Here is an 18,285-nt window from a genome sequence, read left to right as displayed (position 1 = left end):
GGGGACAGCCAGCCAGGCACTGCGCTAGGCACAGGGGAAGGGCCCTGGCTGAACACAGGACCAGAGTGTTCCCGGGTGGGGCTGGCCAGGAGTACGCTGCTCCCATCCCCCACAGCCCAACCAGCCCCTCTGATGTTGCCACAGAAACTGCATCAGCCAGGAGACAGACGCCCACCACCCCCAAGCAGGCTTCACTGCCCAGTCACTGCATGCCACCTCCCCACCCCCACCCCTGGTCTGGGTTCATTCAGGACTCTGGAGAGGGAGAGACCCCAACCACACCTGCCAGAAGGCCCTATCCAGGGAACGTGGCCACTTCGTGTGGAGAAACTGTCTCTGAAATGGCCCATCTAGGAAACCCCAGAATGCTGGCCTCCCTCTCTCCTCCCGTTGTGGGGCTGAAGTGGTTAAAACCCACTCCTCTGTCCAGGAAGCGAGGAAAGCAGCTTGGAGCCTGTCCATCTGCCCATCCCCTGAGAGCTGAGGCCGCCTCTGCTCCCTCCTGTCTCAGCTGCACCCAACTGCTGAGTCAGGCTCTGAAACGCAGTAATCACCTTCAAGGGCTGCTTGCCGCCTCTGCATCCCCTGAACTCTGGTTTTTTTTCCTACCTTGGCTCTGTTTAAAAGACTTGAGTCTGGCTATGAGGGGAGACGCAGCATTTCTTTATCCGATTGTGGAAACCCCCACAGGGGTTGGGTAAACCAGGCCCTCCCCACAGACAGTGTGCCTCACTGTAGTACTTACTGCTGCAGGAAGGGGGAGGGAGCATTCCACAGGCCTCCCCCTCCCGCTGTCTCTCGGTGTTTCTGACGCTGCAGGCAGGTACTCAAGTCACTGCAGCTGTAGCTGCAGACCCCGGAGGGTTGGAGATGCGCCCTCTGCTCAGTGTGGCTTGCAGGCGCTGCCTGGAGACCTCGGGTTGCATGGCCGCCCCCCAGGGAGCTGGTGAGTGGCGGGGGGTCAGGAGCCACTGCCTCACCGGGTTCCTCTCATTGGCACCAGTGGGGTGGAAATCCTAGAGGTGGGCCATTAAAACCTGCAGGCTATTTGCTACTTGGCGTGAAGGGCAGGGCTTGGTTTTCACGAGGGAAACGCCCCGGCATCAATGTGGGTAGTGAGTGGGCCTCAGACTGCTTGGCTGATGGAAGGATGGAGGGGCCTGGGTGTGTGCACACACACCTTCAGATGCACCACTCCGCATAGACCCCCATCGGAACTTGTCACCAGGACCAGCCTGGACCGCGCCATCCTGCAGGGAAGGAACCCTGACAAGTTTTCACCAAAGGGGATGTAAAATTGGTATTAAAGGAAAGAAAGAACTGAGTGTTGACCTGGAATTCACTTTTGCCCTGGGGTTCCTTCTGCTGGGGAGTCTCTGCGCCTTCTGGAATTTCTGGGGATGAGATTAGAGGCCTGCAGGTTATCAGGGGCGTTTTCTCACTCCGTGGGCTCTCTCTCTCTCTCTCTCTCTCTCTCTCTCTCTCTCATTCCCACACTTCAGGCTTTGACCTTTCATCCTAGGATTTGGGTCAGATGTGCACATGACCCGTCATGCTTCTCAGTTTGTATTTTTCTTTTAGGTGGTTAAACTTTTTTCGTAAATAAGCTTATTTTGAAATGAAACTCGCCAGCCCTGTAATAAAGACAAACCCGCATTACCTGTCATAACTCTAAGGTAACCGAAAAAACAAGTAGATAACGAGATTGAAGGACCATCTCAGGCGTGACTGGGGTGTGCAGACTTTGAAATCCCGGCCTTAACGGATCCAGGATGAACCGCAGCTAATTTTCTGGGGATTGGGGAGTGTGCTGCCTGCCCCTCCCCCTCCAGACAACCCTGGCCCACCCCAAGTTGACAGGTGGAATGACTGGTAGGGGGTTGTTCCCATTATGAAGGGCAGAGGGCATTCCTGCTTAGGTGACTATAAGGGGGGCAGGACGTCAGCCCTGTATATATCCCCCAGTGGGATTTAGGCTGGGATGGTGTAATTGGAGATGGGGTGACCATGGGCTGGGCTGGCATTCAGGTGTTGGAGATTTAAACCAGAAAGGCGTAGGGAGCGTTCTTCTGCAGAAACCGTCATGAGAGTCAGGGACAAATGGATGAGGTCGCCTAAAAGTATTGTTGGCTTTGCATTGGGCGACCTGCCCCAGCTCTTTGCTTCTTCAAGTTGTGTGACTGCAGGCAGGAATTTAGAAGATGCACCTGACAGAGGTGTTAGATATGGACAGTGCCAACCCTTCCCTGCTATGCTGTCGCCCACCCACAGGGTCACCACGATGAGTAGTAGGGGGTGACCCGTCCGGGCCTGGGAAATGGCCTCTGCATTGAACTGTGAGGCTGGTGAACTCCCAGCCAAGCCAAGGGGAACATGCAACACCTCCCCCCCAACAGGTGGAGCAAGGGCGGGGGCTGCCATGGGCACGGGAGCGTGAGGGAACGTGAGGGAAAAGACGTCACAGTGAGAGGGGAAGCTGGGAAGTGAACAGGCCGGCTGGGAATGGTTCCACCAAGCCGACGCGCTCGGACCCTGATGCTGGAGGCCCCAGGCGGCCACTGAGGGCTGTAGAGTCAGGCGTGACCTGGTAGGTCTGAGGTTGACAAACAGGAGTGGGACTCTCGTGACAGGTGCACCCCCGAGACCGGCAGAGGAGACGGGCAAAAGAGGGATGTCCAGGGCTAGCCATGTGGACGGAGCTGACAGGTAGCCAAGAGTCTGACCTGGAGCGCAAGGCAGAGGAGTGGGCAGTTCTGGGGCTCATAGGTATGAAGGTGAGAACCTGTCATGCAGGGTGTCAGGCGGGGTCTCTGCTCCCGCTCCCCATGTAAGAACGCAGGACATGGCGAGGCCAAAAAGGAACACCCACGGAGCCATAAGTACGGGAGTCATACCACTATAGTCTCGCTGCGGCTGGGTTGGAGACACAGGAAGCAGGAGACACATGATCTGCAACCTACCATCCGCTTCTCTACCAACCAACCAACCAACCTCACTTGCTAACTGCAATCTGCCGTCCTAACTGCAATCCGCGCTTGCCAGCTCAGCCACCATCTTGTTAGCCCCCATTTGCTGCTAGCGTAGCCACGGCAGTTATATTAGTGGCCAATGGCTCAGTGGTTACAGCTGACAACCAACTAGCCACAGCTGATGGCCATCCAATCACAGTTGATGGCCATTTACTACCCGAGTGAGCACCTTTCCACGTGATGGCGAAAGCCTGGAAACTGCACTCCTGGTTCTGTCCCCACAGAACCAAAGCTCAGAGAGGGGCCAAAGAACTGCCCTTGAGCGTCGCTCAGGGGGCACAATTCCAAGAGCAGACACTTAAGGCAGGAGTCTTTGGAGGTGGAGGAGCCAGCCTAGGATGGAGGTGGAGGAGGTGATGGAGCTGATGGAGGTAGAGAAGGAGAAGTGATGTGTGTGTCGGTGGGTGGGTATGCCTGTGTCTATACGCCTGGCCACCCATGCCCATGAGAGACTCCTGGTTCCGTGCGTGCTTCATAAGCAGGGCATTGTCCTAGTGGGGACTCCAGAGCTGGAGGAGACTGTTGGGTTGAGCCACACCCTGAGATCCCGCTGTGAGCCCTTGTGGGCTGCCTCTCCCACCATGAAACCCTTGGGGGAGGCTGCCCCGGCTGCAGGACCACCTCTTTCTCCCTGGGGGAAGCAGAGGGGTGATGACTGCACTCGGCCTCCCACCACTCTGCTTGGCTCAGCATCGCCTGTGGTCTGTGTTAACTAGAAGGAAAGTGCAACCTGTCCTGAGCCGGCGTCACATACCTCCATGCATTCAGCCAAAGCCCTGTCCTGGGCACGAGGGGTCCTGCAGGGAGCGAGACAGTCCCAGCCACCACCCTCTGGGGCTTACTGTCTGGTTGGGGGACAGCCAGGTGAACAGTAGCCACAGGTTGAGGTGGGCGCTCCACAGGAAATGTATGTGCTGACCCGATAGACAGGACACTTTGGAGAGAGCTCTCCAGGACGGCCTTTCTGGGAAGGTGACATTTGATCAGTGACATAAAGGAAGAGTGTTCCAGGCAGAGGGACCCCAGGAAGAGTGTTCCAGGGAGGAGGACACCACCAGCCTCCCACCTGGATGTCCAACGGGCACTTCAGACCAGACGCAGCCGTTGCCCGGCTCCAGGACTCCCCCAGCCTGCTGCACCCAACCATCCCCCCATCTCAGGAGCTGGCAACTCCTCTCCAGAAACCTGCACCCTGTCTTCTCTTAACACCCACATCCACCTGCCAGCGGACTCTGGTCTCGACCTCCCGACTTCACCAGTCACGGCCCAGGCCACCAGCTAGCAGCTGGGCCACGGCATGGTCTCCTAACGAGACCCCTGCCCCTGGGCCCCAGTTGTTCCCCTGGGCCGCCCAGAGATCTAGGAACGCATCGGTCAGCTCACCCGCTTAGGAGGAGGCCTTTCCAGCTCCTTCTCTGCTGGTGGCAGCAGAGGGCTGTGGTTCAGAAGATGGACTCCCAGGACTGCCGCTTACCCACACTCCTAGCCTGTTTCCTGAGCTGTCATCAGCGGGTAGCAATAAATAGTACCAACTTCCCTGGGTTGGGGAGAGGATTAAGTGAGTGAGTGCACGTGAAAACACTAGTCCCAGCGCCTCACACACCTGGGACTTGTTACCTGCAGCCTGGACTGGCCCAGGGCTGCTGCTCAGGTGGGCGCCTTGCACCTCCTCAGCCAACGGCACTAGGAGGACACTCGGATGTCCCTCGACCCCCAAGCCCTCAAAGGCCAGCTTCGGGGCAGGACCTGAAGGCCCAGCCAGTTTCCCAGGACTGGACAGGTCACCACGTGCAGGAGAGAGAGCATTTCTGTCCTGCAGTTTTCACAGCAGAGACTGAGGGCCAGGGGGAGAGGGCAAATGGCCCCACCTTGGACGGCGCTCTCCAGAGGCCGTGGCTCGTTGGCACTGACCACGAGGCAACACAAACAGGGTTGGGAAATACTACACTTATTTCATTCCACCGCAGGAGCGAGAAAAAGGACATACAGTCTGTATGAGCAACCCAAATCAAAAATAAATGAAGCAAAAACAGTAACCAAAAATAGTCCGGCATCAGAGGCAGCAGTCTCATCCCTCAGCCAGCTGTCCCCGGCTAGCGGTATCGCAGAGGGCAGAGCGGCTGGGAGGATGGCTTTCAGTGTTTACTCCGGAATAGATTGATCAGGCCGTGATAAATCACAATTACTGGCAAAGAGAAGGCTGGTTAACGAGGACTCGGGACACACAGGGTCTTCTCCTTCCCTGACACCCCCCTCCTCACACCTCCCCCCGGCAGTGGGACCAGGGACTCTGCCAGCATGCAACACGGGGGTCGTCTTTGACCTGGGGCTCCTCTTCCTCACACACTGTCCCCAAAAGGACAGGACCTCAGCTCCCTGCAGAAGGAGCTGAGTGCTGTAGTCATTGTGAGGATCTGGACTTGTGTCTTAATTTCAAAGATGGATGTCACCCTTTTTTTTAATGTCGTAGATCAGGTCTGCAAACTATAGCCCGCCAGCCAAATCCAGCTCCCCACCTGTTTTTGTGAATAAAATTTTGTCGGCACATAGCCTCACCCTTCAGTTGCCATTGTCTCTACTGCTTTGACACAGCAGAGTGGCCGATAAACCCTGAAAGGTTGACTGTGGCCCTTTCCTGCACGAGCTTGCAGTCCCTGCCATAGATGTTTTCATCGTGTGCTCAAGCACCCTAGGGAAATACCCAGCCCACATAAAGACAGCTACTAACGATGGGGATTTTTTGTTTGGTGGTGTTTCATGTGCTCATGTTGATTTGGGGCTTCAGAGAGATTGTTTTAAAAGGAAGAGAGTCTGCAATAATTAGGTTTCTCTTGTGTAAGGACATCTTTTCAACAGGGACATTTGAGTCACGTGATTAGCGTCCCCGAAAGGGAGACGCGTGCACTGGCGCCCACCTGCCACCTGTGTACAACTGCAGCCGTCAGAACGAAAGGGGCCCCCACTGACTCCCTGTGTGAGCAACCCTCCCTACTCTGCTCCCCACTCAGCTGAGGGGAGGAGCAGATGGGACCCCACAGAGCAGGGCTGGGTAGGGCCGGGAGGGACCTCCCTCTTGAGGGTCCCTCTCCCTGTGACGTTGTGTAAGCTCTCAAACCCACACCCCCGACTTCCATGAGTCATAGTGGAGCCATTTCAAAACTTCAGGGTTGTGGCAACATGTCCACCCCCTCTGGTGCCACAGGCCTTCAGGGGAAGGGAACCTTCCATAAACTGTGGAGCCAAGTCCTGAATTTGATCAGGTGTTTTCAGCCTGTCTTGAATGCTTAGAAAATTTGCATAACATGTCACCATGGAGGTGTCTCCCAGAAAAAAAATGCAGGGAGCTTTTCAACCTGGAAGTCTTGCCAGTTGTATGAAGGCTCTGGGAGACCTGTCACCCAGGATGTAACTGGGGTGGGGGCCGTAGGGGTGGCGATGGCAGTGCTGAGCCTGCATCAACAGTAAATCACGCCGGATGACGGCACGGGCCCCTGCAGGCACCGGCGTTTGTCTCCCGCCCCCATAGTGAGGTTACGAACGGGGGGTGGGCAAAATGCCACAGACCAGACAGCAGCGGGGGCCAGTCTGCCTTCTGGTGTCAGTCATTCCGGTAAGAGCAGGCTGTGAGCTCGTGGCATGTGAGCTCAGAATCCCGGGGTTGGCTTCAAAGTCATTAAGACCACCTGAGGTCTGCCCGAACGGAGGATGAACAAAACCCAGAGACAGGCAGGGTGTATCTGGGAGCCTGGCGCTGGGTGCTGCGTGGGGTGACACTTAGCGGAAGCACCGCACGGAGAGAGCTAGGGTCCTCGACGGGCCCAGGAAACAAGCGTGGGCAGTGGGGACGGGGAGGGTATGTGAAGCAGATGGGTGTCTGAGGCCCTCTCGCTCCAGGAATGAGGTGACAGAGGGGGTGTTGTCCTAGGGCAGGGTGTGGCAAGCTGCCCCTGCGGAGAACCAGAGGGTACGTGTGTGGTTGGGCTTGTGGGCAAAGCAGTCTGTCTGTCACAGCTCCTCAGCTCCGCCAGTCACCCAAAAGCAGTAAGTGGTGTGGACTGAATGCTTGTGTCCCCCACAATTCATATACTGAAACCGTAATTCCCAATGGGATGGTGTTAGGAGGTGGGGCCTTTGGGAGGTGATTAGGGTTTGATGAGGTCATGAGGGTGGGGCCCGTGATGGGATCGGTGCCTTTTTATAAGAAAAGGAAGAAACCAGAGCTCACTGTCCACCGAGTGAGGACATAGCAAGATGGTGGCCGTCTGCAAGCCAGGAAACGGGCTCTCATTAGACACCCAGTTTCTAATTAGACACCTTGATCTTGGATGTCCAGCCTCCAGAACTGGGAGAGGTAAATGTCCGCTCTTCAAGCCCTCTGTCTGTGGCATTTTGTTATGGCGACCTGAGCTGACCAAGACAAGTGAGAGTTGGTCTGTGCCCGTGAGGCTTTACATGTGGACACTGAAATGTGAATTCTATATAGTTTTCACGTGCCATGAAATCTTCCTTTCTGTGTCTCCCACGTAACATGACAACCACTCTTAGCTCAGGGCCATGCAAACAGGACAGGCTGGACCGGGCCTGAGAGCCATGGCGGTATGGCCAGCCCAGTCCCAGAGTGAGGAAGGAGGCCGCCTGGCGTCACTCACTGCTGACCACGACAGGAGATACTGCTCTCGGTCTGGGCACCTCCAGACAAAACGGAAGCACCTGGGAAGGCGGTGACCTGGGTGTTGTTCCAGAAAGAGGCCATACTGAGGATGGCTACTCAAGCGCCAGACACTGAGTCAGACCCTCGAGCATCAAATCCCTGCCCTGCCACTTGCCAGCCGGCTGACCTCGGCCTTGGCGTCCTTGTGGCACAGTCACCTGGCCACCTTTAAGGTTGCATAAGAGTTCCGTGTGACAGCCATGTGAAGCGTGTCGCATGACTTTGTCCAAATTGTCACTTAAGTTGGAAACCTTGTGTGGAAGCTTCAGAAGAAGCAACATTGTTCACGGTCTATGGGGTGAGCGTCAGATGTCCTCAGATGCTCAAAGGCCGTGCAACAGAGAGATTGGTTTACTTGTCTCCAGAGAGTGGAAGTGGGACCGCCACATAGAAGTTACAAGGGAGCTCATTTCACATCAACATAAGAGAACCTTTCTCATGATTTCAGTTGTCCCCAGGAGCATGACCTGCTCAGCGTCCCCCCAGGTGGAGATGTGCAGACCCCCAGCATGGGGATCTTGCAAAGGGAGCCGGTGTCGGGACCCGGACTGGCTCTCTGCTTCTCACACTGGACAGTCTAGGACGCGTGAACTCCGTTCTCGTGCTACACTCAGGGACATGACCCCCATCCCCACCCCCGGTCCTGGCCCAAAGGAACAAGAATTACGTCGAGGCAGATTCATTCAGTATTTGCTGCTTAAGTTGTAGAAATATCTGGAAGCGCTGTGAGGTCTGCACTTAACAGGAGGAGATTTTTGGTGGTTCCCAGCCTGGCCTGGTACACGCTCGTGTTCTGTGGCTGAGCTGGGTGGGGGACAGCAGGACACAAGACTATTGCTGCAGCAGGCCACCCCACACGGGCGTCGTGCTGCCTCCTCCCTCCTCTGCTCTGGCCTGAGATGCCCCCCCAGCATCACTTCTGCTGAAATGGAGGCAGAGTTGGGTCGGCAGCCTCCTCCGTGAGGAAGTACATGCCAGAAGTCTGTCCCTCTCCATCAGGGAAGCAAAACTTTCCTGGACACCCCACCCTCCAGGACTCTGCTGAGAGACTGTGTCCCAGGCCACACCGGCTGGAAGATAAGGCTCATGGGTGGCCACTGGGCCGGTCACCAGCTCTCTGCCATGTTTGCTGGTCTGGCTGAAATCTCTGGTCCAGATGTATTGAGGCAGAAGGGGAGCTGCGTGTTGACTGCATGAGGCATTTCTAACTTTGCCAGCCAGCATTTAACAACCACCTGCCCTCCTGGCCCAGGTAAGTTTTGGAGTTAGTGGACACCTGAAGAAACACAATTTATGTTCAGGGGCCAGGACTGAAGCTGCAGGTTGAGGGTGGGCTCCCTGTGGCTAACGCCGCAGGCAGCCGCGAGGTTGTAGGTCTTGGTCTGAGATGCTTGACTGTTACCTGCTGCTGGGGGATTTGTCATGCGAGGACACAGGGTCACGGCAACGTCTCCTGCTGGCGGGTGGAGACGGGTACCTGTCCTGAGCCAGGCTGAGGGAACTTGCAGGGCAGGGGTGGGAGGTCGCCGCAGGGGTGGAGGTAAGAGCCCCAGTCTGGAACCTGACCCACCGGTTCTGTCCCAGCTCTGCCACTGATGGGCTGCGTGGCTGTGCTGAGTATTGAGTATCCGTGGGCCTTGATTGTCTCATCTGTAAAAGTGCCCTTGCCTGCGAGGGTTAAAGGTGGAGAGGGCTGGAGCAAGGCCCAGAAGGGGCTCAGCTGTGGGGGTCCCCACACTGCCCCCCACGGTCTCTCTTTTCTGCCATTTTCCCAATTGCTCTTCTTACCTCCTCTCCCTTCTTTTTTCTCCCTCCTGTGCACCTCTCGATGCCTCTGCTTTCTTCAATCGGTTACAAATAGGTACTGAGCACCCCAAACTATTCACTTCTCCCTTCTCTTCCTCTTTGTCCCCCATCACCCCGTCGGGGATGCACAACAGCACCCCCCACCCCCCATCAATGATTGATGCACAGGACCCAAGCTGGCTGACTTCCCGCAGAGGCTTCAGGGCCCCCATCACAGGTGGGGGCAGATGGAATGTTCCGTTGTCATCCCTTTGCCTCACACTCCCCCAGGAGACCCCCCCCCCAGGAAGGAAGGAAGGGCAGAGCAGGGAGAAGCTACAGAGGAAGAAGGAAACCTCCCCACTAAGGGGCCCCCTCACCTGCCCAGACACCCCACTTGCACCTGCTGTGTCCTAGCACAGTGCAGGGCCTGGGAATGGGACGTGGGTGAGGCAGAGCCCCGTCTGGGCTCACTGTCCAGTTGGGGGGCATCTTAGCTGTGCCCAGCTCAGAGCACAGCTTTGGCGTCGGCAGTCCTGGGTTGGAATCCTAGCCCGACCTCTCTGACCCTCAGTGTCGTCATCTGAAGACTTGGGGGAGCAGCAGCACCACTCCCAGGGCGGTGGGGACAGCCCTGGTGTGAAGCCAGCTCAGTAATCAGGAGCTCTAACGTCACTAGGACTGGCTGGTAGCTGCGGTCCCTGCCCCCCTCCTTCTCTGAGGATGCCCCCCCTTCCGCCCCAGGCTGCTGCACCACCAGAAGGCTGGGTGCCTGGGGCCCTCTTCCGGGCTCCTGGGACTGGAGGCCACACCCCAGCTCCCCGGGGCCATGGCTTACTGAGCGCCCTCCACTCTGTGGCACTTGCTGCCCCCAACTTCCTCGTCAACCCTGTGGTCCCTCAGCCGTTCGCCTTCTACCAAAATGGTCTTGTCGCTGGCCGTTCTGATCCAGGAGCAGGTACAAGGGGTGTTTCATTCAGAGACCCTGTTTCCCAAGATGGGTTCTGTGCTTGAGGGGATGACAGCACCCCAGCTCCCTGAGCAGGGCTTGAGTGCTCCCCTAACATCCGGGGTTTATAGGCCGGCAGCCCCCTAGGCTGCTCACCCCCAGAGGACTGGCTGTAGCCAGGTGGGAGCTGCCCCGCAGACGCCTGCTGGCCCCGGGCAGAGCCTGCGTGGCCGCCTGGGACCGCCTATGGCGGCCTGTTGGCAGAGCATCTGCAGGTATCCTTTCTGCGAGACATGGCAGGCCCCACACGGCCCAGTGACTGGGCAGTGGGTGGGTGGGAGCAGCAGCCTGGCAGCCAGCAGAGGTGTCTGACCATGACACAGTTCTGCCACTGGAGCTGCTGGCTTCTGCTTTCATCCCTGGGGCACAGAGGTGCCTGGAGATCAAGAGCATTGCAGGGCCACCTCTGTCCCCACAGTGGGGGGAGCGAGAGGGGGGGTGGAGGGTGCCAGCTGCCAAGCAGCCCGAGAGATCCCTGCCCATCTGCTGTCCCCAGGAACCCCTGGCCTGGGATTTCCCATCCCCAAGTGAAAAGTAGTTTCCCAGGACAAGAAGTGAGGGTCCCTGCCTTAAAAACAAAATGAATGAACCCCCCACCCTTCCTCTCCACTGCAGGGCTGAGTGTAGAGCAAGGGGCAGGGCAGCTAGAGGATCTTTGGAAGCCCTTCCCTACCCTGCACTTGTGTCCTGGGAGGATGGTCTGCAGCCCCAGCACCACAGCACGACCTCCCGTGGGCACCATGGGGGGTGGGGAGAGGGCAGTGGGGGAGGGGCAGGGAGCTCCCTGGTGCATCAAGGGCTTCCTCCCTGCCCAGAAAAGCCATGTGCGTCTCCTGAGCATCTCCTCCCTCCCCCACCTGGCTCTTCTTCACCAGTGGGCCCCAGCAGGATGTTGGTGCAGGGTGTGGTCACAGTGGGAGACCAGGGTACCTGGAGGAGGCAGTGGGGCAGAGGCTGGGAGCTCTGACACGTTTGCCAAGTGAATGCCTGACAGCCCTGTGCCCTGGGCACTGGGAATGGTTATGGGGATGGCAGAGCACGTGTGGGCTTCCATTTCCCACGTCTTGCCCTGACTAAAGCGCTGAGGTCCCCTCTGCCCGGCACCAGGTGAGGGCTCTGCGTGGTACGCTTCCACATGTGGCTACTGGGCTCAGGGTGGAGCTGGGGGAGCCAAGGCCAGGAGACGAGGCCCCCACCCCGTGGTCTGAGTCTCTGTTTTCTCTCAGGGAGAGAGGGCGGCTGTTCCCAACACTGGGGGCCTTTGGCCACTGACCCCCAGTGGACGGACATACATCCCCCCGCCATAACTGTGCACAGCCCTGGTGTTGGCATAGCCGGGGGCCACAGCAAGGCTTCTGCTTCTGTCGGGAGGCGTCCAGACCAGAGGTGCATGAGAAAGGGGTGTGTGTGGTCTGGACAGGCTGTGTAAGGGCATTTCAGCGTCGCTTTGGGAAAGTTGGAATTCCTTGGCCGTGACTTTTTTTATTTTGTTTTATTGGGGAATATTGGGGGACAGTGTGTTTTTCCAGGGCCCATCAGCTCCAAGTCATTGTCCTTCAATCTAGTTGTGGAGGGCGCAGCTCAGCTCCAATCCAGTCGCCATTTTCAATCTTTAGTTGCAGGGGGCGCAGCCCACCATCCCATGCGGGAATTGAACCGGCAACCTTGTTGTTGAGAGCTCGCGCCCTAACCAACTGAGCCATCAGCTGCCCGTTTACTTTTTTTTAATTGTGACATTAATAGATGTGAACAGAGCCTCTCCGTACAGCAGTCAGACCTGGGCTCTGTGCTGAGTTAACTTGTTTGTAATCAGGGGATGGCCATTTGAATGTTGCTTTGAAAAGATTGAAATTTTCAGTCTGTGATCTTGTTAAGAAATTCTTACTGGGGCTCCGTGGTCCAGAATCGTCTGCTGTTCTGACCACGTGAGGTCCATGCTGTTTACTGTCAGGCTGGTGGGTCACTATGCTGCTCAGCTCCCCTGGCTCGGGCCTCAGGAGCTTAGAAGAAAGACAGGTCTCTCCGTGGCAAAGAGCAGGGTCTTGGCTGTGACACCCACCCCTGGTGACGCTAGCACCGTTCACCCCAGCCCCATCTGAATCTGAGCCGGAGCTGAGGGTGCTACTTGGGAACTGGGTAGGTGACCCTTTCCGCAACTGGGGCCCCGACGACCCCACAGGCAGAACTGATACCCCACGTGCACTCACACTCAGCCACTGCCTTCGTCAGCAGCTCACTCTTTGCCCCAGTCTTGCTCATAGGAGAGGAGTGGGTCCTATCTCAGGGCGCCTGGCTTCTGGGTGGGAGAGGAAGGGTGTGTTATGCAAGCACCCTTGCGGATCTGTGTGGTTTCGAGCAGTTATACCTCTTCCTGTCTCTTCGAGGCACAGTCACCCCTCTGGCTCCTGCAGGCTGTGGCCCCATAAAAGGCGGAGGGTTTGTGCCATGCGGTAGTCATAGCAGTACTTCTAGGCTGTGGCAGGAGGGATTTCAAGGCTGTAAGAAGCAACATGCAAAGTAACATCAGCTCAGAAAGCACGGGCTGGACGCCTCACTCTGAGCCCTGAGTCTTCCCCAGACTCTTCCCCAGTCATCTGTCACACCCAGGCAGCACCAGCCTCTGCTCTCTGCTTTCCCCCATCCCCATCCACATCAGTGATCACTGAGCATCTGCATTGTGGCAGGTGCTGCTCTAGGACCTGGGGTCCATCTGTGACCAAAGGAGACAAGCTTCTGCCCTGGGGGCTGATACCCCAGTGGTCTCAGGGCTCATTGTGAGGGGGAGTAACTATAGGGAACAATCCAGTACTGACCTCCAGGATAGCCCCAGTGGCCCCATCTCCTGGTCTTACTCCCCCATCGTATTAGAGTTGATCTTTGCAACCAATAAAACAAAACTTCTGATACTTACGATAGTCATAAAAGACATTGCAGCTTCTCTCTCTCGATTGCTCGCTCCGGGGAGAGCCAGCTGTCTTGACGTGAGAGATCCAGCTGGCCAGAAATAGCCACGTGCATGAGACGACTAAGAAGCGGGGCCCGGGGCCCCAGTCCAGCCTTCAGATGAGATGCAGCCCCTGCCGACATCCTGACTGCAGTTTTAGGAGGAACCCTGAGCCAGAGCCACCAGCCAAATCAATCCCGATTCTTCACTCTCCAGAACCTTATGAGAAAGGTTCGTTGTTTTAAGCTGCTAACCCTGTCACGTGGCAACAGGTAACTCAGACCAGGTTATCATTCTTAAGACCTCAGCTATTGAGGGGCCAGCCTTCTGGAAACTTCGAGCTTCTAGGATGATCCAGACTTTGGATGTGCAGCCACAGAGGGTCTAAGAAGCACAGGTCCCCTGTGACACAGTCATACTATGTGCGATGGTCACTTCCATAAGAGATAAACCAGTTTCTGGGGAAGTAGGAAAGACGAGTGGCCTTCTGTGAGCAACCAGAGGCAGCAAAGGCACAGCAGATGTTGTAGCAAGTCTGAGGACCCTAAGGAGTGAGCTGAAAGGTAAGGCCACTGCCAGGGAATAGGCCGCCTCCGGGACACATCTGTGCAGGGACAGCTTCATAAGCTTTATGCACATGGTGCAAAGGTTCCGGAAGAACAGTGATCAGCAGCTTTCCCAGAAGCCCTGCCAGGCCTTGGACGGCCACGTCCCTCCACCAGGGCCAGGCGCAGGCCCAAGCCAGCCCCCACTTCGCCCCCACCTGTTAGCACATGGATCCTTGCCTGCCCAACTCCTGATATCATTTCACAGATGAAGAAACTGACATTAGATAAGATTGAGAGATTTGCCTAAGATCATATATCAATAATACTCTAACCCTGGGCCAGATGTGAACCCAGACTGGGCCTCACCGCCCTCCCTGACTCCTGGAAGGGTCTCCTTGGGTCACCCAAAGAGGGTGGAATTATGTCATCCACCCATCCCGGGAAGAAGATAGAAGACGTGTGTGTGCAGTGGGCTCTGGCAAGATTTCCACTTAGAAACAGTTGCCTCTTCAGTACTCAAAGTGCTAACTTTGGATCAAGACCTCTCTCTAAATGAAGGTTCCTGCCACCCAAGTTCTGTGCTCCAGCATCTACTGTGGAGAGATGAACGCGTCTCCTTCTCCAGTCACTGGAGGTAGCTCCCGCCCCTCACTGGAGTTACGATTTAACATAATAAGGATGACCCTGGAGATTGAAGCCCAGAACCTGCTCCCCGGAGCACTGAAGTTAGAAGTCTGCCCCCGTCCCGCATGACAGTAGGCCTGTGGTGGAAGCAGGCCACCACAGTAAGCTTTCACTTACCACGCAGTCCTCGGTCGGCTGGCTGCATGTCCCCGTCTAGGCTGGGTCGCTCTGGCACGTGCAGCCCTTTGGACCAGCAGGGTGGTCTGGGACACGTTTGTCCATGGTGATGGCAGAGGCTCCAAGCTAGTGTCCCATGACCGAGGCTGGGGCTGGCACGTCATCATTCTGCTCGCACTCCATTGGCATGTGCGTGTGTGTGTGTGTGTGTGTGTGTGTGTGTGTGTGTGTGTGTTGGGAAGATGCAGTAAAGTCACCCAGCAAAGGACGTGGATACTGGGAGAAGTAAGGGCTAGGGGCCCACAATTCAATCTCCTATGCCCTCATACCCTCCTATGCAAATCAGATGCCAGCTCAGTCACCCAGGAACATGTGGGTGACCAGAACTGGCCCCAACCAGGCCCAATGAGAAAGTGTCCTCTCTTATTTTGTGTCTCCATCCTGGACTCGCAGGCTCAGGTCTGACCTTTGTGGTTTTTCATTTAAGGTGCGTGTTCATTTTCTTCTCTGTCCTGAATACACAGGTGCAGGTGCCTCTCGTGCAGGTGCCTCTGGTGGGTGGGGGGTGGAGAGGAAAAGAGGGAGAGGAAGACAGAGGAGAAAAGCAGGAGAGAGAGGGAAGGAAGAAGGGAGGAAGAGGGAGAGAGAACACCACTAGTAGCTGTGACTGGAACACCCCCCAGGCATGTTTCCCCCAGAATAATATAGTCATTCATCTTTAGCTTCAACAGAGAAATTGAGGGTCATCTAGGCCAGGCCCCATTTTGCAGATGAGGAAACTAAGGCTAAAGGAGAGAGCGGGCTCTTGTGTCTGGTCAGGGGCGCCTCGCCTTGGTACATGGTGACCCTGGACTTTTTGCATGGATCACCTGGTTTATTCTGGTGCTTTCCCTCTGTGTGTGTATAAATGTGCTTGTCCATGTTAAAATCATGCCATGGGTCCTGTTTTCCAGAAGGCTGCCCTCAGCGTCCCATGGCCAATCCCAGGACCCAGAGTTACACAGAAGGCCCCCGTGTAACTCGCCAGTCAGTCCATGGAGAGTCTAAACAGTGAGGCCTTGCCAGGGCTGCAGTCTGAGACCTCCAGGAATCCGTTTTTGTGTTTCCTTTCTGTTTCACTCACTTCCTGTCCTTTCCTGTCCTCTGCTCTCAGAGCTCTAACTGGCAGCATACTGGCCTTTCTGGAAAAACTGAAGCTGAGGAAACACCCACAGTGAGAGGGTGCAGGGGAACTGGATACATCCACAAAGCCAAGAACCCTCCCCGAAATTACCGGTTGATTACAAAGGAGGAAATGTGCCATGTCAAGGTGGAAGCCACCTCAACCAAGGGACTGGAGCCTGGCTCTGCCCACGGGGCGTATACACGTGCCTCCTGGCTGGGTGCCCACAGAAGACACAGCCTCACCCAAAAGGCTTGGCCAAATCGAATCATGAGGCAGCACACAAATCCGAAATGTGGGGCAGTCGGCAAGACAAACGGCCTGAGCTTTTCAAAATGTGTCCTGAAAAACAAAAACAAAAACACGAGAGGACAGTGGGGGAAATAACCAATGCCATTTGTGAACCTTGAGTGGGCTCTGGGTTATTTTAAAGCTATAACATATATTTTTGGAATAGGGGAAATTTGAATATAGGCTATATATCAGGTGACATTGAATAAGCACCTTAGATGTATCCTGGCGTGATGAAGGACAGCTGTTATTCTCAGAAGAGGCATGCTGCAGTGTGGGGGGGGAGCCCCGAGGTCGCAACTTTCAATGGCTCCAGAAAAAATGCGTGTGTGTGTGTGTGTGTGTGTGTGTAAGTATGAATGTGTGAAAGAGTGTGAGTGTGTGTAGAGACGGAGACGGAGGGAGGGAAGGACAGGAGAGAAGGGGGGGAAGTGCATGCAAATGAGGCAAAATGTAGACCGTTGGTGAAGAGGATGAAGATTATAGGGGTGTTTGTTGCTGTTCTGATTTTTTACAACTTTTCTGATGTGTGAAAGTTTTTCAAAACAGTAAGTTGGGGAGAAGAAAGACAGTGGCCACAGATGGAGCCTCCTGACCTTTGGGGTGCCCTGGTGTCACCGTCAGCTCACCTTGTAAAGGGTGAGAGCTGGGACTTACTCAACAGCTTTCCTCCTGGGCTCAGCATTTTCGTGTCGTACTTCTCTTTGCTCCCGGGAGAAGGTATGGGCAGGCTTTCTGAGTGCTGCCTGCTTCAGTTTCCCCAAGTATAAATTGGGGTGTTTGCTCAAGGTCACACACAGACCAGGTACAAGTGCAGGAGACGGAGGGACCCAGGCTTCGGACCCCAAAGCAGCTGTCTCTCTGGAAGCTGCGAGAGGGTGCAGGGTGCACCCCTCTGCCCGCCTCCCTCCCAGTGCCTGAGATTGGCAGCATCCCGCTAGCATGTCATTTCCTCCGTGATTGGCCACTGGATGGATGCCGTTGCTCCTGATTGGACGGCTGCAGAGCCCAGAGGTGGGCTCTGGGCCAGAAGCTGGCCGCTGGTTCGGAGGAAGCCTGACCTTCAGAGTCCAAGCTAGGTAGGGGGGAGGAGTAGGCCAGGTGGCCTCCCCAGGGACGCCTCGCTAAGTGCAGCAGGCGATACCGGTTGTCCCTGCACCTGTAGTTGCCCTGAGCACCCCCCCTGGACAGAGAGGGCGTTGCACCCTCCAGAGAAGACTTCCCTTGTCCCTGGTGGAGGCGGAGTCCCCACTCCCCTCCCTTCCCCTGTGCTTTCTCTGGGTGAGCCTTCAGCAGGCTAAGCCTCAGTCATTCATTCACTCACTCACTCAACAAGTATTTGAGTGTTTGGGAGGGAAACACGATAACAAATGAGACAGTAAGTGAAGTATGAGGTATATGAGACGGTGACAAGTGCTAGGGAGAAAAATTCTGCAGGGAAGGGACTGGAGGAGTGTGTGGGAGAAAGGGTTTGCAGTTGCAGATAAGGTATCTGGGAAAGACTCCAGGAGAAGGCAACCTTTGTATAAAGAGGCAAAGTTGGGGGCAGGGGGCCCTCAGGTGGACCTCAGTGGTCAAAGGGCTCAGGTGGAAAAAGCAGGTGCGAAAGCCCTGAGGTTGCGGGTGGCAGGTTAGCTCAGTTGGTCAGTTGGTCATGGTGATGGTAGCGCCAAGGTTGCTGGTTCAATCCCCGCATGGGCCACCGTGAGCTGCACCCTTCTTTAAAAAAAAAAAAAAAGCCCTGAGGTTGGAGTATCTGCGGGTTTGTGGGACCGCCAAGGAGCCGGTGTGTGGGAGTGGGATGAGCAAGGGGGAGGCAGGGGATGATGTCCCACGGATCATGGGCAGGTGGGGTGGGGCACAAGGTCACTGTTGAGATTTGGGCTTTCACTCTGGGTAGATTGGGAAAATATCGGAAGGTTTTGAGCAAAGTAATGACATCATCTGATTTATGTTCTAGAAGGTTCACTCTGGCTCCTGTAAAGTAGACGGTAAAGGGTAAAGG

At 56.0% G+C, this 18,285-nt stretch overlaps 1 protein-coding gene across 7 annotated transcripts in view; it reads left to right on the top strand.

The window, feature by feature from the left end:
* KCNAB2 (potassium voltage-gated channel subfamily A regulatory beta subunit 2) overlaps positions 1–18,285 on the top strand; it is an 82,166-nt gene that overhangs the window by 12,893 nt on the left and 50,988 nt on the right. Inside the window, exon 1 of one of the 7 annotated variants that reach the window (XM_074334200.1) lies at positions 842–946. The exons of 4 other annotated variants lie outside the window; for them this stretch is intronic. The gene's annotated coding sequence lies outside the window, so the exon portion shown is untranslated. Of the gene's footprint in view, positions 1–841; positions 947–10,328; positions 10,484–18,285 lie in introns of those variants that run through there. 2 more of the 7 variants (XM_074334203.1, XM_074334199.1) reach the window with 2 other exon arrangements.

The sequence above is a fragment of the Rhinolophus sinicus genome, linkage group LG06 (genome assembly GCF_036562045.2).
Source record: "Rhinolophus sinicus isolate RSC01 linkage group LG06, ASM3656204v1, whole genome shotgun sequence".
Taxonomy (NCBI): domain Eukaryota; kingdom Metazoa; phylum Chordata; class Mammalia; order Chiroptera; family Rhinolophidae; genus Rhinolophus; species Rhinolophus sinicus.
This window is presented reverse-complemented; position numbering and strand designations above follow the sequence as displayed.